The sequence below is a fragment of the Acinonyx jubatus genome, chromosome X (genome assembly GCF_027475565.1).
Source record: "Acinonyx jubatus isolate Ajub_Pintada_27869175 chromosome X, VMU_Ajub_asm_v1.0, whole genome shotgun sequence".
NCBI classification, from domain to species: Eukaryota; Metazoa; Chordata; class Mammalia; order Carnivora; family Felidae; genus Acinonyx; species Acinonyx jubatus.
In genome coordinates, this window is record NC_069389.1 from 106382722 (window position 1) to 106406912 (window position 24191).

Consider the following 24191-nt stretch of genomic DNA (forward strand, 5'->3'; position numbering starts at 1 on the left):
ATGCTTTGAACAAGCAGATAGTGGAAGGGTAAAGCAAGGGATCCCCATAAGCAAGTAATTCTCAGGTGTGTGGAGAGCAAAGTCCTCCCCCCCCACAACCCTGCAAAATTTCATTTTTAAGTAATCTGTACACCCAATGTGGGGCTTGAACTCACAACCCCAAGGTCAAGAGTCACATGCTCTACCCACGCAGCCAGACAAGCACCCCAGAGCAAGGTCCTTAAAATAAGGACCAGCAGGAGAAACTAGAGAGATTATTGCTTCTTCTACTTACCTTTTGTAATTGAGTCTGTCTCTTCCACTGGACTGTGGGCTCCTTGAGAGTAGTCTATTTCTGTTTAATTGCTGAGTTCCTCAGTGTATAGCACATTTTAGGTACTCTTTAGATTCTTATGGCCCTTAATGCGTTGGCAGAAAAGAAACTTGAGAAGGGCTAGGAGTCAGTGTACCTGTTCTGTGGGTGCCCTTGAGTAGTTCCCTTGCATCCCAAGGGGAAGTAAGGGAGCGAGCCCTATTTCAGTGGTTCCCAGCCCTGACTGCACACCTAAAATCACCAGAAGAGCTTTAAAAATGCAGATGTCAGGGCCTCATCTCCAGAAAATCTCATTTAATTGGTTTGGGGTAGGACTGGCCACAGGTGTTTTTTATTAGTCCTTCTAGTGTGTGGCCAGGGCTGAGAACCACTGCCCTGTAGTAATATAGGAATTCAATCCACTGGTGGTTGTGAGTCATATATGTTAGTATGCTAGAGAGTCATCTTTTTGTTTAACACATGGCTTTCTTGGTCCTACCCCAAGAGATCCTGAATCACTGGGTTTGGCAAGATGCTTCAGCCAAGAATCTACATTCGTAATAAGCACATGATTCGGATGCAGTGGGTCCAAAGACCATGCCTCCAGAAACAGTACCATGGAGCCACTCCCTTTGTCCTCTGAAGGCACCTGGGTTAGCTTTGAGAATAGAAACCCAGCAAACAGCGTTGACGTCTATTCTTAAAATAGAACTGTTTCTATCCTCTTGCCATCAAACGCAAGAGTGTTCATTTCTCTGGCGAGTGGTTCTATGGTGCCGAATTTTCACCTGCTTGATCATTCATTAGCTCAAGACTTATCTGAAATGCAGGCTAAGAACAACTAGTTGTTCTTTCTGTGATGCCACTGGTCCTATTAAGGCAATTGTCTCAAACATTTTTGATCCAATGACATTAGACAAAACACAATTGTTTCCTTTGCACCCAGCAGCCTTGCAAGGAAGTATGAAAGTCCAGTATTCTCATTTTGAAAAATGGGCAGTTTGAGGCAGAAACTGACCCTAAGGCAGGGCTGTATTAGATTGGGAAAAATCAAAGCCTTGATTTGATTTGTGTCAAAAGCACTTTAACATCTCTGACCTAATTTTTCCTTACTAATCCCCTTATGAAGCAAGGTGGGGCAGGTGTCATTCTCGTCCATCTTTGAAGCTTCAGGTTCCAGCTTAAGCAACCATTCCTTTGGGCTAAGTTTTGTCCTCTCCGTGGGTCTTTTCATGTGAAGATACTCTAGCAATAGGTTACATGGCATTGGATATTTTCAGCAGGTGCTTTCTGTTTGCTAGGGGAGAAAACTGGCAAAGAGAGAGCATTGAAAACCAAATAAAAGGGAACCATTACCCAAAGGGGCAACCCCAAGAGAAGTGATTGTGGAAGAAGAATGTTCTAGATCAGTTTCATTTATTTCTCAAGTCACCTGGAGCAGGCCTTGGGACCCAAATGCAAATGAGGCAATTTGGGGACATTGCCATGTTTGCTGGAACTGTGTTCAAGGACACATTCCTCATTGATAGCAAAAATATTGAGATTTGAGAGAAAATAAATTGCTTTGAAATTAAGATACCATCAACCTACCATCTTCTCTTTTAAAAATGTTGACCTTTGGGAATGTAAAGTCTTTCAATACTAAATCAGTCTGGATGATATTGAATTATGCCCTTAACATAGGGAAGAGGCCCTCTTGTCTTCCTCTTTGGAAAAGGAAAGCTGTTCTCTATAACCACCCTCCTTTGTAAATTTGAAGAGTCATCTTTATTTTCCAGATTGTCTTCTCCTTATCACTGTGATTTGTATATTCCTTGAAAAGAGAGAGAGAGAGAGACAGAGAGAGACAGAGAGAGAGACAGGGGTCAGGATCTAGCCTTAGTAATATGAGATGGAGTTTGGATAGAACCAAACAGAAAAATCTAGACTCAGAGTCCAGAGCTCAAGGAATCTCTGGAGTCTGAGAAAGTCTAAATATGGGTGCTTCACTGTGGAATCTGACGTATGGGGGATGTTTACATGGAGATATGAGTTCACATGGCTAGTTCAAAGCAAACTACTGGGCAATATGTACTCTTCACAGAGGTCAAGGTAGAACCCAGGGGCCAGGAGTTCCATGCAGGGTAACTGGGAGGTCAAGATCAGAAGAAATTGTCTTTATAGATGACAGGCTGTTCAGGCAGACGAATGCCTTACGGTGACCATCAGAGATAAGGTTATCAAGCTGTTCAAAGACAGTTGGGTATGTAATCACATTAGCTGTTAGCTGCATGGATGTCAACAACTGGCACCTTAAACCTGAGACACAAATGACAGAAACATAGTTTGTGAGAAGTTGGGTCATAAGGGAAGAGCAGGATACCCCTGATTCAAGACTCATCCAAAGGACAGCTGAAGACCTGGGGTCTTGGCCCTAGCTCTGCCATGAGCTCATAGTATGGGACCTAGGCAATTCACTCATATTTATCAAATGGAGGAGTCAAGATAGCTCAGTTCTAAACCGATATGGCACTCGTGTATTGCAGTGCTCTTAATCATTTGTCACTTGCAGTATGGAAGTGTTCATGACACAGAAGGAAATATGTCCTGCACAGGATTGTCATCTAGTATGTGGGTGCCAGGGGGAAAGGTCGAAACTTATTTATGTGGGGCACTGTTTCTCAAAATGTAATATGCTTACGAGTCACCTAGGGATATTGTTAAAAGGCAGATCCAGATTCGGTAGGTCTGGGGTGGAGTCTGAGGTTCTGCATTTCCCACAAGCTCTCAGCTGATGCTGATGTTGTTTGGCCATGGGCCACACTATGAGTATCAAGTGGATGGTGGATCATGCCATCTGAAACTCTATGATCCTTAAGTCTAATTACTCACTATCTTCCTGTCCCTCCTTCTCTCAACTCTAGGTCAGTATTGGCCCCAGATACCAGGCTTTGATGCATCTGTTGGTGGGTGGGGCCCAGTAGGTAAAATGTGGAACTAGGAGGACCATTGCCCCAGTCTGACCCCAGTTGCCAGTCCAGTTGACGGTGTACTGTATATAATATGCGTCAGCTGCCCTGACTCTGGGTTCCATGATCCTACTAGCTGTTGGCTTTGGTAGAGCTCGTTTGCCGCATCAAATTGGTGGACACGGTCGCCAGTGACATCCACTGGGGAAATTCATGGCATTATAGGGTGAGATAGCCCATTTGCATCAGAGAAGCAGGCCCTTAAAAAAAGAGAAAGAAACACTACTGGGGAGAAAGGATGGTCAATCCACTTGGGAAAATTTTCCAAGACCCCTTGCATTAAAATATCCATCTCACTTTACCTTTATGATTTCATGAATAACCATTTTCTGTCTCAGACAGTGAGCTCTCCTTGTTTGATACCGTATGGCTGGGGCCAACCACAGCACACCATATAGGATGGGTGTTCGGCAAATATTTGTTGAATGTATGACTGAACGAATGAACCAAGGAGTCAGAGCTTAAAGGAGTCTTACGTGGGGGATTCAGCAGGAGGAGCAACAGACCAGCGGGAGGCAGAGAGCAGGGAAGCATGCACTCATTCAGTCTTCTGAAGTGCCCCTGCCCTTGCACTCTCCTTTGTTGTTCAGTAATACACAACAGGATGCACCTGCCCAGATATGGGAACTCTAACTGGGTAGCTAGGAAAGCTGATACAAAGCCCCTGTTAATTAAAAAGCATTTGCAACTGGAATTGTCTTCTGGCCAACACAAAGTGCCCTGCCTCTTGATGGATTTAATGTCTACATGTATTGAGAATATACAATGAACAGTCTCAGAATCATCTCCGAATCCTGAAGCCAGCAAAGGAAGCAAGATGTATGCAAAGTCACCCTGCTGTTATTTATCACATCAAAGCAAAATATTAATGAATGGCCAGATGGCCAAGGAAATCAAGTATGTTTTTCTATGGGTTTGTTAATGAAAGTAATGTTTAAGCTTTTCTGCCCTAATTTCCTCTGGTCTATTACTTGGTCCTACCTATCTCTGTTCTAGCCAAGTAATAGCACGAGTGCCCATGCTGGAACTTTCAGAATGATGTACTCAAACAATGTAAACCAAACTTTGCAACCTCTAGGGAATTTTCCATTTTGAAAAAGGACACTAATTAAACCAGTGGAATGGATAGAAGAGACGATGAGGGAGGATGAAGCGGAGGTGGGGGGGACTTCTCATGGATTTTACCTGGAAGTCGTGTAGGTAAGCCACCACACCTCTCTGCTATGCCTGTTTGCTAGGACCCCACTAGCCCCACTACTCAGATTTGCCATCAGGAGATAAAAACAATGTGTCATGGCCAATGGAAATCCAATCGTTCTACAGTTGCATTTTGGAATTTGCCTAGGAAAAATCTCTCCAGTCGAAATATTGAGACAGATGAGGGCTGGTGTCTGTTTGGCTTAAAGGAGGATTCTTTTGTGGCCTTCTGGAAGCACTGCATGACCTGACCCTCCACACAGACAGACTGAGGTCCAAAAAGACCAGAGAAGCCGGCAAGTGTATTGTGAGCTTTTAATTGAGAGATCAGTGTGCTCCCCTGTGACCAAAGCCCGAATTGCAGCCACAGGAGAGGAGACCCAGACCGGTGGTTCTTCCTGCTAAAGCCTCACCGTAATTACTGTGTGGCTGCTTTGTTTTCCAGGGCAGAGGCTAAAGGGGAGGATATTTAGAAGAGCATCAGAGGAAAATCTAAATTCTGCTTCCAGCATTACTAATCTTCCCTGTTGAAAATTAGCAACTCTTTAGTAAAACCCTTGATAGAGCACCATTAGGGTTTATGTGTGACAAAGAGTAGCTACTAATGGCCCTTAATGATGAGTAAGTGGATTGTTCAGAATATTACTTATTTAATGAAAAGTAATGGCTGTCTCACTGCAGCGAGGAGAGAGATGCTAAGTGGCCTCTTCACATGTATGTCCCTTTTAGTGCTAGCCTTTGTCAGAGCCCACACACTTGAGAGACTCTAAACAAAAAAGACTCATCTTCACCTGGTAACAAGCACTATAGAACGCACCCAGAAATTGCTTTCGGTCCATTTTCCAAATGCTCCTTGGTGCTTCCAACCAATTGTCAACCTCTTTGTGGTTCTAAAGTTTGGAGACCATTGATCCAATGGAAATGGACCAGAGAGTAAGGAAGTCTGAGTTTTTCCCCCTCTGAATCAAATCTCCACTAATAGCAGGATGATGTCAATGATGGCATCTGTATCCTCATCTAGAAAACAAGAGGCTTGGGCTCAAGGGCCTTAAAGGCCTGTTCTTACAAGTTCAGTGTTCCATGTTCCCGAGCTTCATTCAGTTTGTAACTGGAAAGGTGATATTGCTAAAGCACACACTTGAAACATGAAATCGATTGATTGATTGATTGATTGGAGGCAAAAAAAAAAAAAACACTTTAGAGGCTTGCTGGCTTCTGCATTGATTCAGCATGCCAGAGTGAGGGAGTAGCACCCTAACACTCTTCTTGCCCAAAAAGTATTTGAGAACTGCTACCTCTCCATTATCTCATTGGATTATTCGTGTCTTGATTCCACAACTTTCCCCAGTCTGGTGATATATGCACAAACACATTTATCAAAGTACAACAGGAAGAATACTGAAATGGCTTTAAAGTCCCACAACAGGGAAATTATTAAGTAAATTATAATATATCAGCTTGGTAGAATAGCAGGCAGCTGCTGAAAATGACAGACAAGAAGTTGTGTAACAACAGGAAGGGGTATTTATAAAACACTAGAAGCTTTCAAAAGGAGAACACAGCATTGTAGATTTACCATGATTATAACCATAAATTATGTAAGTATATAGATAAAGTTTGAAAGGGAATGCGGGGAAATGAAAATAATTATATTTAGTTGGCAGAGGTTGAAAACATTTTATTTTAAAATGTCCTTTACTGTGGTTATAACATTATTTTAACAATTTTTTGAAGAAAACCAAATTATAAGTGGATCCTATCTTAGAAACAGATTATAAGCCTGAGATTCTTCTGTAAGTCGGATGTCTGGCACACCAAAATATTATTCATAGTGGTTGTGGGGAGTCTCAAATGATTTCAAAATATGTTGCTGGAGTTAAGCAAAATATAACTTAAAAACTATGAGTTTTCAGGGGCACCTGGGTGGTGCAGTCGGTTAAGCGTCTGACTTTGGCTCAGGTCAAGATCTTGCGGTCCCTGAGTTTGAGCCTCGCATCGGGCTCTGTGCTGACAGCTGAGAGCCCGGAGCCTGCTTCGGATTCTGTGTCTCCGTCTCTCTCTGTCCCTCCCCTACTCATGCTCTGTCTCTCTCTCAAAAATGAATAAACATTAAAAAAAAAAACACCATGAGTTTTCAGTTGAAAAAGTAGTATAAAACTACAACATTGCAATAAAATAGAAAGGAGACATTTTTACTTCTCTTGAATGCTGGTGGTACTTAAGAAAAAGCAGGTTTCATTAAAGGAAGATGATAAAGGTAGGCAGGTACTTCTGTTGACATTCTGAAGGGGTCTTTGGACAGTTTTAAGGATGTTAACAGCTTCAGGCACTGGTTCTTTGTATAATTTCATATCATAATTTATACATTTCTCTTTGATTCAAGTGCATCACTATCATTACGCTCATGCATGATGAGAGTCTTTTCTTCCTTTTGACACATAAATGAGATGAGTATAGAGGGAGACAAAGAAAAAAAAAAGAAAAGAGAAGGAAAGTTTTGGGAAGTAAACTCAGAGCTGAGAAAGAAAGAAGCAACTAAAAGGTGGTTGAAGCAGGTATAACCCAAAATTCAAGAAACAGACTGAAATGAAATTATATAGATAAAGACAAGACCAAGTTTATTTCTGGTGATCTAGCAGAGCAGAATAACTATCTTGACTGATCCTCCTGCCTTAGACACACACGCACAGACATGCACACACACACACAAACTAAAAATGTTAACTGAAATATTCTAAACATCATCAAAGTATCAAGGAAAAAGAGTTACTAGTTACCAAGCTAAAATGTGAGTGAAGGCTGGAACAGAGAAGTAGTGGGGCATTCTTTGTAATTCTGAACTAAAGACATTTACTGAACTTGGAGAATCTCAATATGAATTTTCAGGGCCTCCTGAGGTGTGCTTGACAAAAGATTAAGCTCAGAGCCATCCAAGGTGGGGAATCTAATACTGATTATATAATTACAATGCCTTGTGGAGTCAAAAGAACAGAAATAAATATATAGATAGATAGATGTACATATATATATACATGTATATATATATGTGTGTGTGTGTATATATATATACATATATAGCGGGGCGCCTGGGTGGCTCAGTCAGTTAAGCATCCTACTTCGGCTCAGGTCATGATCTCATGGTTTGTGAGTTTGAGCCCCACATCGGGCTCTGTTGCTGACAGCTTGGAACCTGGAGCCTGATTAGGATTCTGTGTCCCCCTCTCTCTCTGCCCTTCCCCTGCTCACACTCTTTTTCTCTCTCTCTCAAAAATAAATAAACATAAAAAATACAGAGAGAGCAAATATTTCTCCATCTCTCTATCAGAGGAAGAAGAAATGTAGTTATTATTACAAGGTCTAGTAATTGGGAGAGTAAGAAAATGATCAAAATATTTTTGGTAAGTTAAATCTGCACATAGCCACTTCAAAGATAACCGTTAAAAGCATCAAATAGAGCCCATAACTTCTAAATTAGTAGAAGAGAAAATGCAATGATAAAATATATTTCATCTATCTAAAATAATGGAGAAAGAAACGCAGAACAGGTATATAAAAGAAACAGAAGAGCTGAGACCATTGGAAAGCACAAACCAATACGGTAGATAGAAATCCAAAGAGATCACTAATTATATCAAATGTAAGTGGGCTAAAAGCTCTAGCTAATAAGAAAGATGTTCAGGTTAGATTAGTAAAACGATCAACTAAATGTTGTTTATAAGAGCCACATCAGAAAGATAGAGACAGACGGTTGAAAGTAAAATATGGAAAGTTATGCCATGAACATGCCAGCAAGATGAAATACGGTGTAGCTAGCTTAGTATCTGTTAAAATAGACTTGAGGCACAAAGTATTTCTAAAGATGAAGAGGGTCACTTCGAAATAACAATAAGCTTAATTTTCAAGACTGATAGGACAGTTGTGAATTTGTATCTCCTAACCTCTCAAGAATATAAATGGCCTATAAAAAATAGAAAAATTCACAATAGTGGAAGGTTTTTAAGCACATCTCTCTCTCTCAGTAATACACAGAACAAGCAGACCAAAAAAAAAAAAATACAAAAGACTTAAATAACATGCATAACAAATCATATTAAGAGACGGGTTGAGATTGTAACACCCCCCAAATTATAAAATACACATTTTCCAAAGGATGCGTAGAACATTTATATAAAATTATACCTTCAACATATGTTCAATCTTCAAAACCACACAATTCACTGTATCTCATAGCGATGCAATAAAGCCAGAAGTCAATAACCAAAAGATAATTGGAAAATACATTTGTAAATTAAGAAACACGTTAAGGGGGCAAAACTACAGGTTATAACGAAAATGAGAAATTAATTTGAACTGACGTGTAATGAAAGCTACAACGATAGACTACTAGATGTGCACGAGATTGGCAAGAAGGGAGTAGTCTTACAGTGCTGACTGCTGGTGAGTCTGCGGAGCAGTGGGAACTCTCCTGCACTGATGGAAACCTAAATCGGTACATCAGCATAAAAAGGAAACAGTTACCTACGTGGACACAGCCCTGGGTCCCAGTGATTCCACTCCTGGGTATATACCCTGGAGACCTGTGCTCCTGTGTGCCAGGAGATGTGCACAGGAATGTTCTTAGCATTGTTGTTTGTAATAGCTCAAAACTGGAAGTAGCCCAACTGTTGTTAGCAATGACATCGGTGATGCTGCTGCTGAGAATAATAATGTGGGTGAAGAAATTGCGGCACATTTTAAAATGGAATGATGCACGGCAGTCAAAGTGAATGAACTACCCGTACGTGCAGCAACATGGGTCGGTCTCACAAACAGAAAGAGGGAACCATGTCATTCATAAATGCATACTGTATAATTCCATTTACGTAAAGTTTTTTTTTTAAGGCGGGCACCCTAAACTTCAGAGATTCATGCCCAACGGGGACTAGTAGAAACTTAAGCAAGGGAATAATTGGCACAAAGCTAGCACAGTGGGTCCCCCTGTGAGGAGAGACTGTGATTGAAGCAGAGGGAGCTTCTGAAACATTGGCCCTATTCTGATGTTCTCACTGTTAGGAGATACAAATCTACAACTCTCTTTTTATTCTTGCGTATTAAGCTTATCGTCATTACGAAGTGACCTTCTTCATCTTTAGAAATACTTTGTGCCTCAAAGTCTATTTTAACAGATACTAAGCTAGCTATACCATATTTCTTCTTGTTAGCATGTTCATGGCCTATCATTCCATATCTTAATTTCACCATTTCTGTCTCTATCTTTCTGATGTGGCTCTTATAAACAACATTTAGTTGATCGTTTTACTAATCTAACCTGAACATCTTTCTTATTAGCTAGAGCTTTTAGCCCACTTACATTTGATATAATTAATGATCTTTTCAGATTTCTATCTGCCATATTGTTTTGTGCTTTCCAGTGGTCTCAGCTCTTCTGTTTTGTTTTGGTTTTTTTATACACCGGTTCCGTATTTCTTTCTCCATTATTTTAGATGGATTAAATATATTTTATCATTCCATTTTAACTGGGGTGAAAGTTGCATGGGTGTTCTCTAGGATATCCTTTAAAATATGCTCATGTTTCACATGAACGTCTGCAAGTGTGATATGCTTCATAAAAATTAAATCTGGGGTGCCTGGGTGGCTCAGTTGATTAAGCGTCTGACTTCGGCTCAGGTCATGATCTCAGGTTTCGTGGGTTTGAGTCCCTCCTCGGGCTCTGTGCTGACAGCTTGGAGCCTGGAGCCTGCTTCCGATTCTGTGTTCCCCTCTCTTTTTGTCCCTCCCCCACTTGCACCCTGTCTCTCAAAAAAATGAATGCATGTCACAAAATTTTTAAAAAAGTAAATATATTAATTTTTAAAAGCATCAAGAAAAGAAAGGGCCACTTCCTCTTTCACTTCGTTTTTCAGTCGTTCATCAAGGACTCACTGAACAAATACTGAGTTCTTACTACATGTCAGGTATTGTTCTAGAGAAAACACTGGCGATACAAAAAAGAAGACAAAATCTCTGTCTGAAACCTTTGCGTGGCCAATGGCAGAAAATCTAACTCAACCTGGCCACATACCTGAAAGGTACAGAGGCAGACTGAGTCTCAAATAGGTTTTGATCTAACAATTCAACCATGTCACCAAGGTTCTTTTTGTCCCTCTTTTCTGTCCTCTGCAGTGTCAGTTTTATCTTCTGGTTTTCCATGATGTCTTCGAGCAGGGTCAGATGGTTCCCTACTGGCTATAAACGGCTGTAGCAGCCCCACGCCTCACATCTTCATACTCATGGAAGAGCAAACGTCCTGGGTTTACCAGAATTGGATGAGCTGAAGCCGGGGTTATATTCCCATTTCTGAAACAATCAGAAGAACTTCAAGAGGGGGAGCAAATTAATGCGGCTGGGCCTGGAGTAGGTAATGAGTTCAACGTATTCAGTCCAAGCGTGTGGCTGAAAATCATATTTGCACTGCTCCCTGAATCGTGAATCAGAAGCTGTTGCCAGCAGAATGGAAGTTAGAAAAGCAACTAAAATCGTTCTCTGTGGTCCCTGGATCATGGAGCACACATTCTTGGGACGGTGGGGGAATCGGAGACGAAATAAGTAAACAAATAAGCAAGATAGACATGGTGATAAATGCTTTGATGGTCCCAGAATAGGGTGTGGTCTCCAAGAAAACAGAGATTTATATTTGTTTTGCTCTTTGCAATATCCCGCCTGCCTAAGCCAGTGCCTAGCACACATCGGCCCAAAGTAAACGTTTGTTGAGTTGAATTGCATGAAATAATAAGGAGGGTAAAATGATAATCGTTGCTCTGTATCATGCCTCTCTGCTCCCAACCAACCGCTTTCCTTGGGTCCCTTGTCAGCGACATGCCTTGGCTTCTGCTCTGCTTCCCACCTGGGACCTACTCCTTTCCCCCCCTGTGTGTCCAGGTCCTACACATCGTTCCCAACTTTATCAAAATTCCATCTTCTTCAGGTGCCTTCCATGACATACCTGCTGCTCTTTAACTTCCTCCTGACCATCCTCTGCTCCACCATGGCATTTATCAGCAATGTGCCTTTTAGCCCTAGGTTTTATTAGACTTGGTAATTTGCCAAATGTTCTTTTATAACATTAACTAACACAGTTTTATCTTTACGTGCCTTAAAATCCCGAACAGAGCATGATCTATCTGTAGATAGGCATTGGTTGTTTTTTCCCTAGCTTAGCCATTTACTAGGTATATATGAACCTGGGTAAATGATTTGCTGCTCTGAGAGTCAATTTCCTGATCTGTAACATGGGGGTTGTACCTCCCTCGTGAGGCTGCTCTGAGTACTGAGGTTATGTATGCCACCCCCACATGGTAGGTACTTGATAAACAGGGGTGATGATGAAGAAGAAGGAGGATGGAGGGGAGGAGGAGGGGGAGGAGGAGGCAGGGGAGGAGGAGGAGAAGGAGAAGGAGAAGGAGAAAGCAGCTTTGATTTCGCCATCAGCAGGAAGGCACTCGCTGAAGCATGGCAAGCTAAGTGACCACACCGCTGAACTGAAGGAACGGAGAGGAAGGGAGAGGCAGGAGCCTAGCAGCCAGTGCCCGACACAGCCATCCCTTACAGCCCTGGCGCTCACGCTGAACTAACAAGCACCTAATTGACTCAAATGATGGTACGTGTGAGCCTCGGCGGGTGCTGGATGAGCTGCCGCCGGGGGCGGAGGCGCTGCTATTATGCTAATTCTTGTGCATCCCACGGGTCAGAAAAGAACAGATACTTCATCCGCCACGGGAGGAATGGCAGCAATTAAGGCAGTCACGATGCCATGAAGTGGTGTTAACGAAACAAATGAGGACTCTGTCTCTGGGTAAAATCACTCCGGTCTTTTGGGGGGAAAATCCCTGCCTAAATAAATTGTTTACTTTTTCGCGGCCATGACTGCTCAATTAGATCATTCATGAGCATGGTGTCCCCAAATGTAAAGAGTGAAATGGACAGGCTTTCCTCTAATCCCTGCTTCTCTACCAGCTGGCTCGTTGGGCTTAGAGTACACCTGCTGCCTTCTCAGCTACAAACTTTCCAACCCCTCAGCCAAGTCCACCCCATCCAGCTCTGCTTTCCACCGCAGATGAGATTTGGGGCTAGGGAAGGTCACTACTGAGCAATCAGGTCAAGTGAGTTAGTGCCTGAGGTCCTGACCTGCACGTACGGCTGGCTGCAAAAACTTTCTCGAACGTGTTCCAGGTATGTTCATTCTAGTGGTTGAAATGAGATTGACCTGATTTAAAATTTCCCCGTTTGTGAGTTTTGTGACTTTCAGCAAACACTTAACTTCTTTAGTGGAAAAAAATAAGATCTGCTTTATAAAGTAGTTATGAGAATCAAATATGATGAAGCATGCCTGGTGTTCGGCATGGTGCTTGGCACAAATTAAGTATCAATGAACGTTAGCTTTTATTATAATTATTGGCAGGGGCAGTGGTGATATCGAAAGCAATGGCTTTGACCAAAGAGCTGGAGGGACTGATTTTCTCGTCTGGGTAGGTCTGTAGCTGCTCAATCAGGCTGGCCTTTGAGGAGAATCGGCTAGCTTCAGAGACCACAACGGAGCTGGTACACCTGCAATTTAAAAGAGAAAGTATTTTCTGTAAAGTCTTAGTTGTCAGTATCTGAGAGGTAGATTTAGTTCCTGGCAGCCCCAGGAGCTTAGCTGGACCAATAGTTGTGACCAGGTACAGGTGGATCAGCACCCAGAGTATTTCAGGATCGGCACGGGTCAGTATCCTGGTCCTATGGCTCAGTGGTAACTTGCAGGAAGATTACTCACACGTACAGTAAGCCTCTGACCCCAGGCCTCATCTGCTCCCCTGTTAATCAGTCTGTCAGTCAGGTCCTGCAAGAAACAGATACCGAGACGGGAAATCCAATGTGCAAAGATTTCATTAGAGGAAACACCTGTGAGAGAAAATGGGGGTGCAGAGCCGGAGAGGCTGGGAACAGCCTTGGATCACGATGTAAGTCTGACCCTGTGAAGCGAAGGAGAGAGGTCAGACCGGACAAAGGATCTCAGAGCACCGTAGCCGGGGCCCTGGGCCGATTATGTTCTCTGTGGTTGGAAGTCTGCAATGCATATTATCACGGCTGCCACAGTCGATGACAGGAAAAATATCTCAAAGACGAAATGATCAAATTTGCAGATGACACAGACGGAATGCTCGGAATCCTGTCCTCCACGGTTTTGAATATTTCCTTTTTCAGAGTGAGCCTGTTCACGAGCTCCCCACATGAACGTGCTAGGTTCTTGGGGCGCCTCTCTCTGTTCTTTCCATCATGACCCTTTGTGGTTATAGGCTCAGAATTATGTTATGACAGGTATAAGAGTTTATACTGTGGAGGAATACTTGCTGACGTGAAAAGAGAGTCAAGGTATATTTTTAATTTAAGAAAGACAGGTCACAAAACCTGTATTTATAGCATGATTTCCATTTTGTTCCAAGAATATCTATGCATAGGAAAAAATGTAGAAAGACAGAAGCATAGCACTATTAATGGGGGTTATATATTTGGTTTTTACACTTTTTTTTGTGCGTCTCTGTGATTTTGAATTTTCCACAGCGAATGTGTTTTACTTCGAAGACATTCCCAATGCTTTGCAACTATCTTCCAAAGGCTGGGGTTCACCTCTGACTGGTTTGGCCTCTTTGTAAAGGATGCAATGACAAAGCAGGTTATCTCAAGACTTGTCACTATTTTCAACCACCTTCTTGGCTTTTGGACTCTTTCCCTGCTGTGACCGTTGAGAACTTCTGACCCCCTGCATAGGTCACAACCCTCCTAGTGTCCAAACCTCCTACCTGACTTAACTTGAAGCTGCCATGGGATCATTTCCTGTTGGAACTATTAGCAGTCATAATATTGTTAATTAGATTGCCCCACTTCCTCTGAGTGCTTACTGTGTGCCGGGAACTATAATAATTATTTTAAATGTAGTGACTGAATTCATTTTCTCGATAAGTCTATGAGGGTGGTCCTATTATTATACATATTTTACAGATGAGGCAACGAGGCAATGAGGCAACAGAGGTGGGTTAGGTGGGCCAACTCACACAGTGAGGATATTTGCCTACCTTTGCCTGGAGGATGGATCGCTGATGCTTCTTGGTCCTGCCTCCAAATGGCCTATTCCTACCAACTGCCACTGCCCCACACACAGGTGTGAGAGATGTATATGCACCTTTTTTCCACGCAGGGCACCACATAAAGCATCCAGCTATGACTTGGGACAAGTTATTAAATCCTCTGAGCCTCAGTTTCCCCATCTGTAAAGAGGACTGACATACTTTTATAGAGTTCTTAAGAAGATTGAATCAAATAAGGTATGGGAGATGCCGAATGCCAGTTCCAAGTAGAGGGAGAACGCTCACGGAGAGGAAGGTAAAGAAGTAGGAATATTCACATTCAGTTAATGGAAAAGAGGGGACTCAAATATGAGCGCTTTTAAACATTCATTTTTTGAACATGAAAAAAGAGAAAGATGATGTTCAGAATGAGTTTTCAGAGCCTCTAGAGTATGGGCATTTGAAAATTTAGTGGACGAACCATATGACAACACCTTGACAGGAAATGTAGTGTCACTCAGGTCAGCCCAGGGTGCTATGGAAGCACAAAGAAGCTTCCATGAACGAGGAGACTAGGAGAAAGGGCCCAGGAAAACGCCATGGAAAAAGTGATGTTTACACTGAATTGTGAACAGTGGCTAGAACTGACCAAGAAAAGGGGTTAGGGTATGCCTTGTAGAGGGAACGGCACGCCCAATGGCCCTGAGGCAAAAATGACGTGGCCAGCGTCATTGTCACACCTATCTTTAGAGCATCTGCTGTGTTGCAGGCCCTATAGTGGGTGCTTTCTATATATTATTTCAAATCCCCACACAACCCTGTAAAGTAGACATTATGCACATTTTCAAGATGAGCAAATTGAGCCTTTATACTTTAGATAGTCGTGTAAGTGGCAAAGCTGGAACTGGGGAGCCCCGGCATGCTGCCTCCAAAGCCCAGACTCATTCTGCTGCACTGAGGCTCTCTTTGAGACATAAAAAGACAAGCTGAGTTTGGGGAACCGTGGAATATTCCATGTGGCAGAGACATGTCGGGGGAGTAAGAGAAACTAGGTTGGAGGAATAAGCAGGGCCCAAGTCCCCCAAGGGTTTGAAGGCCATGCTCAGATATTCTGGCCTCATCCTGAGGGAACGGGCAGTTCCCAAGGCACTTCTGATGGTGGGGGTGGGTGACAAGCCCAGTTCTGTGTTAGAGAAAGATCTCTTTGGCCCAAGTGGGGACCGAATTAGAAGATCGAGATTGGATTAGGGAAGCCAGTTGGGAAGCTGGTGGCAGATCAGTGAAGAAGCCTGAGGAAAGGGGGCCTAAATCTGCGAAATACCTCCTGATTTGGTGAGTGAGTTTACTGGAAAAGTTTCAGAAGTCAGAGTCACTTGTCTCCGGAATCTTCACACAGTCTCTACTGCTTCCCATTGTCCTTCTTTCTATTTCCTTGCCCCTGTTCCTCAGTAAGATTCTAGATCCTCAAACCAGGGAGCTGTCTAGGGAGGAGATCATAAAGAAATAGAAAGCTATGGCCCCTTCATGTTTGGAAGCATGCTGCCACAATGCTGTGGCAGGAAGGAAAGGGTCTGTTTACAAGATGACGGGGACAGGAGAGCGGTGGCAGCAAGCGGCCATTCTGCCAGTGCCACCAATGAGGCCATGTGACCTTTCTAGCCAGGGATGGGGCACGCCTCTTAGCCACGCCCGGATAAATGACTCAGGTTCTTTCTGAGTCATGAGGAAGCCTTGGGTGGCACGGCGAACCCCTTCACTTTTATAGGAAGAATGTACGTTCCGGGTGGTGACCTGCCAGCACCTTGGTTCCACATTAGCTACTCGAGTCCACCAAATGGCACTGATAGGATGAGAAGAAGGGAAAGCTCACTAACAAGTATATTAATTACAACTCTGCTATTAACTTCCCGGACAGCCTCAAGCAGGTAGGTCATTTCCCTTCTCCAGGCCTGGATTTTCTCACCCACATGTGAGGAGCACAGTAGAGGCAGGAAGGGTGTGGACTCTGTTGCCGGACTGCTTGGGTTCAAACACCACAGCAGCACTTACTAGCTGTGTGACCCTGGGCCAGTTATCCAATGTCCCCGTGTCTGAATTTCCCCCTCTGTAAAATGGGGATGATGATTATAGGGTTGTGATAAAGACAAAATGATTTGATATCTGCAGACGACTTAGGACAAGGCCGGGTTAGTTTTATCTAGTCAGTGAGGCACATGGACCAGATGTTCTCCAGTGTTCTAGAGTCCTCTTTCCCTCTAACCTGAGTGTCTCCTTGACCATGGGTAGATCCTCACCATAGGCCACCCATACCATCTTAACTTAATTAAAGGGAGAATGCCTCCTCCATTACAGCCCATCCCCATCTTGCCCATGTGTGATGGGCTCGTTGTACTCAACTCCTATGCAGAACTTTCTCTACATCCCCCACCCTAAAATTCTCTTATAATTATTAATTGCAATTATTTGTGGTGTACATGCTAACATCTCTTTAATGTTGTCATGAATACGATTCTTGCTTTCTCCACTCCACTCCACTGTTAGAGCTCTGAGGGCAGCATGGTTTTCTATTTCTTAGATGCCCACAGTAAGCCCATGAAGAGAACTGAATGTCAGCCTGATGTCAGAAGAACAGAGTTAAGCTTCTCTCTCAACCATTTCTGAATGCAGTTCACCTTGTATGTTAGCAAAGGTGGTGGCAGTCTACATGGAGTGACCAGCCATTACCAAGAAGACCTCCTTGTCCAAAATATCTGCCTCACCAGGGCCAGGCACTCCACCATCAGTAATCCATGTCTGCATCTTAGGCTTTTCCCCTTTCCATAAGCCTTGTAAGCACATAAATACTCATGGGATCCTTGTAAGACAGAAATGGCCGCAGGATTTAGGATTGGATTACATGGAATTGTAGAGGAGAAAAACGTGTACTGGGAAGGTGAGTGTTCCGGTCTCAGTTCCTGCTGTCCTAACTCCCATGGAGAACTTTCGTGAATCACAACCTCTCTGTGTTTCTGTCTATACAAAGAAATTTTGTAATATATACTTCTCCATCTAAGATTCGGGCTTTAACCATCTAAGATTCTACAGAATCAAATAGTGATAATTCAGGCACACCTTCAGGCAACTATGGAAGTATTTCTTGCTTGATACCCATTTCTCTTGCCCTGAGATTGCTGATTGGTAAAACCAGCTCGGAAATCCACTGTGACAACATTTACCAAAAACTTTAAGGAGGTTCACATTCTTTGATCCAGTAATTTCATTTCTGTGAAATCATTCGAAGTACAGCAGAGCTTCATGAACAGGGACTTTAAATACAGTTATGTTTATAATAATGAAAACAGAAATAGCCTAAATGCTAAATCATATGGAAAAGGCTAAATAAACTGTACATCCCATTCATTTGGGTTGATTCATTCATTGGATTACCAAGTCACCTTTAAAAATTAATACAGCAGGGACGTTGTTTATGCTATAAAGATAACAATTTTGAAGTATTCAAAAATTACATCTACAATATTCTTACACCATTTCAAAGAAACAAATCATTAAAAATTATGAACGAAAGAAAGATCAAAAGGGAATGTATAACAAAATGTGGGATTCAGGTGTGAATTTTTTCCGAATTTTCTAATATAGGCATATAGTTTTTAATAATAGAAGTGACACTGTGTATTTAAAATACTGTATTTAACATAATTTGCCATAAATTGTAATATGGGCGCTGATTTCAGGGACAATACAGTGTCAAAAAAAGCTCAGATCCTTAGATTACCTAACTACAATCCTGCTAAAGACCAGCCAACTCTGTGACTCCTTACCTGTATGACCTTGGGCAAGTCACTTAACTTCTCTGAACTCCCACTTACTCCAAGTATAAGATAGGGGCTAATTGCGTAAAACACCTTAGCGCAAAGCCTGGTTCATAGTAAGCCCTCAATAACAGTTAGACATTATTGGTTGTAACAGTATTATTATGTTTTCCCCTCTAATTTTGATAGATGGCAAAGATGAGTACAGAAAACTTCCAGCAAGAGGTACTTATGGGGTTTTTTTCGGGGGGGAGGGGGCTGGGTTATTTTTTTGGTTTTTGTTTGTGTTGTCTACAAAAATATAAAGACTGGCTGAAGGTATGCATGCATTCACAACATTACTTCTGTAATTTTTATGCTTTATTTGCATTAATGACAACAGAATCATAATACAAAGGACAGGGAAATCTGAACAGCAAAGGCTAGAGAACAGGCTTCTATTATATCTTCATGTTAAAAAACTTAGTGTACTTATAGAGAAAAAGCATGAGGTTTATGTAACTGAGGATTAGTCATTTAAACTGTAGATGCCAAGCTCCGTTGTAGGATTAGAAGGGGCTTTCTCAGTACTATTTCCAGGAGCTAACAATTGCAGTTCTTGGCATAAGTGGATTGTAACAAAATTACCTGTGTGAACACTTAGGAAGTAGATTTACTTCTTAATACCTTTCTCCTGCCCACAAAAGATTTGAAACAGCTACATTTAAAGATAAAATGGGGATTGTCAAAGCAAAGAACAGCAAGATCCTGCTAGCAACAGATGTATGGGAAAATATTACATATTGTACGAGAGGAAGAGGAAATAGTGTGGTTCTTTGATCTTGTGGGAAGGTAGTTGAAAACATGACACTAAAGTAAAAGGCCACTTTAACGTGCACACACACGTACACACACACACACAATCACAGAAGGCAACATGGGCTACCTAAATCTCCATGTGCATAGGACTGATACTGAGCAATCTCAATTGATACTGAACATTAAAAAAGGTCTCTTAGGACATTTATTTTAAAGTGTTTAAAGAATCATCTCGATGCCTTGAAGAGCTACTATGCCACATTGAGAACTTCTTGGAAGCCAGAGTTCCTGGAGGTCATAGGCATGAATGGTAAAATAAGCCTAATTTTCCTTAGAGGACAACATTAAAAAAATAGCGCCACAATAAAAATAAAAAGAAATGTAAGAACAGCACAGAATGATGAGTAACAGTCAACACTACATGATGAAGAAAAACATCCTGCTGACCCAATGTAATTTGTGCTGGTAACAGATGACAAGCCTAATGGATCTGGGGTAGCAAACAACGTACTATGTATTGACCTCACAAAGGTTTTTGATTCTGCGCCCGGCCGTGACCCGCTCATTAACTAGCTTGAAAACTATGGTTCAGACCATATACAATTGGCACTGGAGGATAGTATCGACAGACTCGTTTTTGATAGTTCAATAAGAACAAGAGGCTGGGAAGCACACTGTGTTGGTTTCTCAAGGAACTGACCTGAGGCTGACATTACTTAATATTTTCATCGATACTTCAGTGGGTAGAGGACCAAATATGCCTGTCAATGACAGGAAGACACAGTAATGAAGATTTTTAACCCAGAGATAAGAAATTCCATGATAGATGATAGGTGACAGCTGTTTTTACTCTCCACCTCCAAAAGCAAAAGAAAATAGATCTAGAAAGGTATGAAAGATGGGCAGAGAAAGACAAAACACTAGTCTTTGACAAATACGATCTTTGAGGATAAGACAAAAAGGAGGTCATAGAGAGTTAAGGTGGGAGAGCAAATAAATGAGGAGGATCTGAGAGGAGTTATTTATAGATATACAGATCGGGGAAGCTAGTGGAAAAGGCTGAAAAGTCATTTACAAATACAACTGCAGGTCAGAATCTGATGGTGATGTGTGGCTAGCAATCTGTATGCCTGTTGGAAAAAAGCACGAGGCCACAAATAGCTAAATATGCCTGAGAAGTGTGTTTAAGGCAACCACTCGGCAAAGAAGGTAAAATAATTGGCCAGAATGAGTATCATTCATCCTGGCAATTTTTCCTCTGAGGGTAAATAGTTAAGGAGTTGAATGTAGACGGAGCCTTGATGGATGCTACATGGTACCAGAGCATATAGGATACTCCAAAATCAAGAACATTAAACAAAATGCAGTATAAGAAGGCAAATGTTTTTAACAAATCAAAGCCATGATAGAAAGCCCCAGGTGGTCAAGAGGGAAGTGGGGGGCAATTCTATCGTCTAGGAATGGATTACATCATTATCAGTCCCTGGGAAGAAGGAAGAGGAGGGAGAGCAAGAGGTAGAGTTGGCTGAAGTGAGAACTCCCCAAAGCCCTGAAAAGCAAATTGGAATTCATTTTACAAAAAAAAAAAAAATCCTTCTACAAAAGTCCAAATCGAACCAGCTCACAAAACGCTAATGACAAGTAGTAAAAAGTGCACGATGGCATATAAGTGTGATTTGGAAGGCCCTAAAATATAAATGATACAAAAGGTAAAGAGGAAAACATACTTCAATTAGTTAAGGCAACAAAAGGACGCTGAAGGAAAGGAAAACATGATTTTTCCAGCCATCCCATTTGCTCCTCACCCGACTGCTCACGTCATCCATTTGACAGCTACTGCCTCGTGACGGCTGGGAAAAACTGGTAACGAAAGCGAATTCTGTGGGCCTGAAAAGAACAAAATTAAGGGGTATTAGGAGCACACAGTTGTTCAGCTCCATCTTATGTCGGTCTTAGCTTTTTGATTTGTTATTGAGGATTATTTGGGCACCTGTGAAGCTATGAGAAGAGAAATTATAATTTTTGTAATCCGAGTAATATCTTTTAAGATAAATTTAGTTTTAAATTTCATAATGCGTTAATACCCGCTCATTATTAAGACTACAGAGAGGAGTACATAAAGCAAAATTCGGTAGTGTTCCTTCACGTCGCCAATCTAAATCCCCCCCTAGCTCTAATTAGCTAATTAGTATTGTCAGGTTGGGGTATGTCCTTCCAGATCTGTTTCTGTATATCTGCACACACGCCCCCCACCGTCCCCAGACCCACACACTCCTGAAATACATAGACTAGAAATTGGCTCATGGTAGAACATGTAGTCCTGTCCCATTCATGGTAGTGGGAATGTAGTTCTGCATACCCTGTAGTATTGATAGGCCAGCGTACTTAACCACCAGCCTAACTGGTAGAGAATTAGATTGTTTTCCTTCTTTTCCAGCATAAACAATACTGTGATGGCATCTTTATATACACAAATTTGAGCACTTATGGAGAGCATTTCTATAGTAGAGGAGCCATTATCCTAAAAGTGCAATTTCTTGGGACACACTTGAGAAGTTTTGATAGAAGTTGCCAAATTGCCATCCAGAATTGCTGTCACAATTTGCTCTCAAGAGGATTTGACAGTATGTCTTTCCCAACACCATCCGCAACCGCGGATACTATCTCCTCCCCACCCCGCCCCCATTTGAGAGGCCAAAAAAACCCATAATGTTTTGTGTGGATTTGCATTTCCCCATTTCCAGTGAGATTGGGCCCCTTTTCATATATTAATTGGCCATTTATAGTTCTTCTGTAAATTGCTTGTTCAAAGACTTTTATTCACTTAGCTATTGGTTTATCTTTTCCTTATTGGCTTATATGAGTTTTAGGTACATTATAGATGTTAGCCCTTTGTCACGTATGGATAGCTATCTTCTTCCAGAGTGTCACTTGTCCTTTCTCTTTTGTAGCTTCTTAAAACTAACTTTACATACCTTTTTTTTTTCTGAAGAAAACCAATAATTTTTTAAATTATATCATTAAACTCAGTTTTATGTTTTAATTCAATAAAAGATGTAGTTCATCTTTCTGGCCAGTGTATAAATTAAAGCCAAGCCAGGCGTCACCTGCTGAGTTGTGCATTCTTTCGTAAGGCACTTAAAGATAGTTTACCCTCACTTTCCTATCCTATCTTTTATGAAATTTTAGCCAGGCCCTGCAGGTCATATACCTACTCTTAGGAATCAAGCTTCTAATGGTACTATGAACCCACCTACCTCCATTAAGCCCCAAACAGATGAGACAGCAACGCTTACTTGAATTGAGACGCTTAAGCTACTATTTTACTGCCTGGTACAAGACTTAAGTGGCTTACACTGAGTGAATCTCATAATTCAGACCTCAAGAGAAAAGTTCATGGTTAGAGGGATAAAACTTCTACGTCCCATTGTACTCCACAGACCATCGAGCACGTCCAATGGCAACAGAATCTGTTCTGTAAAAAGTGCCAATTTACGCCACAGTTTATTAGCTTGCTGTATGACTGACAAAGCAAAGAACTCATCATTAGCTGACAGATTTACAGACTGCATACCCGGTACCCATCACCAGGATTTCAGAGCCAAGTCTGGCTGTAAATAGGATTTCTTCATTCTCAAACACTGTGGATAATATTTGGGAAAACATTCAAATTCCTTGGCTCCCTTCCACGTTCGCTATCTTCCCAATGCTTAGGCCCCATGTGAAAGAATAAGGAGCTGAATATTTGTAGGGCCTCTGTTCTCTCCTCCCTGCTCCCCACCCCCCCCCCCCCCCCCCCGCGCTCAGTGGGCACCATGCGCACAGTCACTGCACCATCTTGTGGCCATGCCTGTAAATTGCACATTCCCTGCCAGTAGGCAACTTGCCGAGATCTCTGCTGAAACCTTGCAAAAGGTCCATCACCATCCTGTCCTGTCTTTTCCTTCTTGCCAGCCACCAAATTGGAAAGGAACGGCCGTGCAAAAGAGCCTTACCCTCTGTGTTTCCGTGTGTGTGGGGGGGGGGGTGGTGGGTGGGTGCTTGCACGCACATGCCCACACACATGTCCTTCAAGGACTGCCTCAATGCCTCAACTAGCTGTAAAGATTCAATCAGAAATCCTGAGGGCACCTGGGTGGCTCAGTCGGTTAAGCGTCTGGCTCTTGGTTTCAGCTCAGGTCATAATCTCATGCTTTCGTGGGTTCAGACCCTGCTGTGTGGGCAGTGTGGAGCCTGCTTGGGATTCTCTCTCCCTCTCTGACCCTTCCCTGCTCACACTCTCTCAAATAAATGGATAAACTTAAAAAAATTCCTTGAAAGCCAGATGAAGGGACTTCCAGAAGAAATTCTTCACAAAAGTACTGTTTCCTTCAATCACCTGTATCACCTATTCTGAATAGCAAGTCTATGTTTGATTTTCGAACAATTTCCCTATAATATTGTATATGCCCCGAAAGAACTATTAAAAGGTGCAGATAGCCAGACACATTTTGCTTCATCAGTAAAATAACCCAGTGAAGGGCCCTCATTAAAAATAACAGCAAGAAATAAATTAAAACCAGCTTAAACACTGTGGAAGGAAATCACCTTGTTAGGTTGGTAAAATGATATCTCTCTGGGGGAAGTGACAATGTGCTATATTTAAAGGAGTACCAATGTTTGGATCAAAGTACATGGGTGCTGAGTTAGTCAAACAGGCAACTCGGACACACTCCAACAGGGGTGTTGGAGACAGGCCATTGTTTACTGCTGTAAGGGAGTAAGGAGCATTTGATAGCTTATAGGATCCAAAGACTGAGGGCTAAGTCAAGGCTGTTGAGTTGGCTTTATAATGAGTCCACTTGCCTAGGCTGAACTACATTTCCTAGTATTCCCTTTCTTGCATGTTTTGGTTACAGTGGTCCACAAGAGAGGTTCTTGTGGGATTTTTGGAGGGCAAAAGGGGAGCAGAAACCATGGTGCGGCTCATACGTCGTGTTGCTTATCTGCTGTCTCACTTTGTTGG

The 24191-nt window shown here is 42.2% G+C and overlaps 1 long non-coding RNA gene across 1 annotated transcript in view; it reads left to right on the top strand.

Moving 5' to 3' along the window:
• LOC113597618 (uncharacterized) overlaps window positions 1-17914 on the top strand; it is a 121061-nt gene extending 103147 nt beyond the window's left edge. Inside the window, exons 2-3 of the long non-coding RNA XR_003418411.2 lie at window positions 10660-14895; window positions 17155-17914. This is a non-coding gene — a long non-coding RNA (uncharacterized LOC113597618). The remainder of the gene's footprint in view (window positions 1-10659; window positions 14896-17154) is intronic.
• Window positions 17915-24191: the final 6277 nt, after the last annotated feature.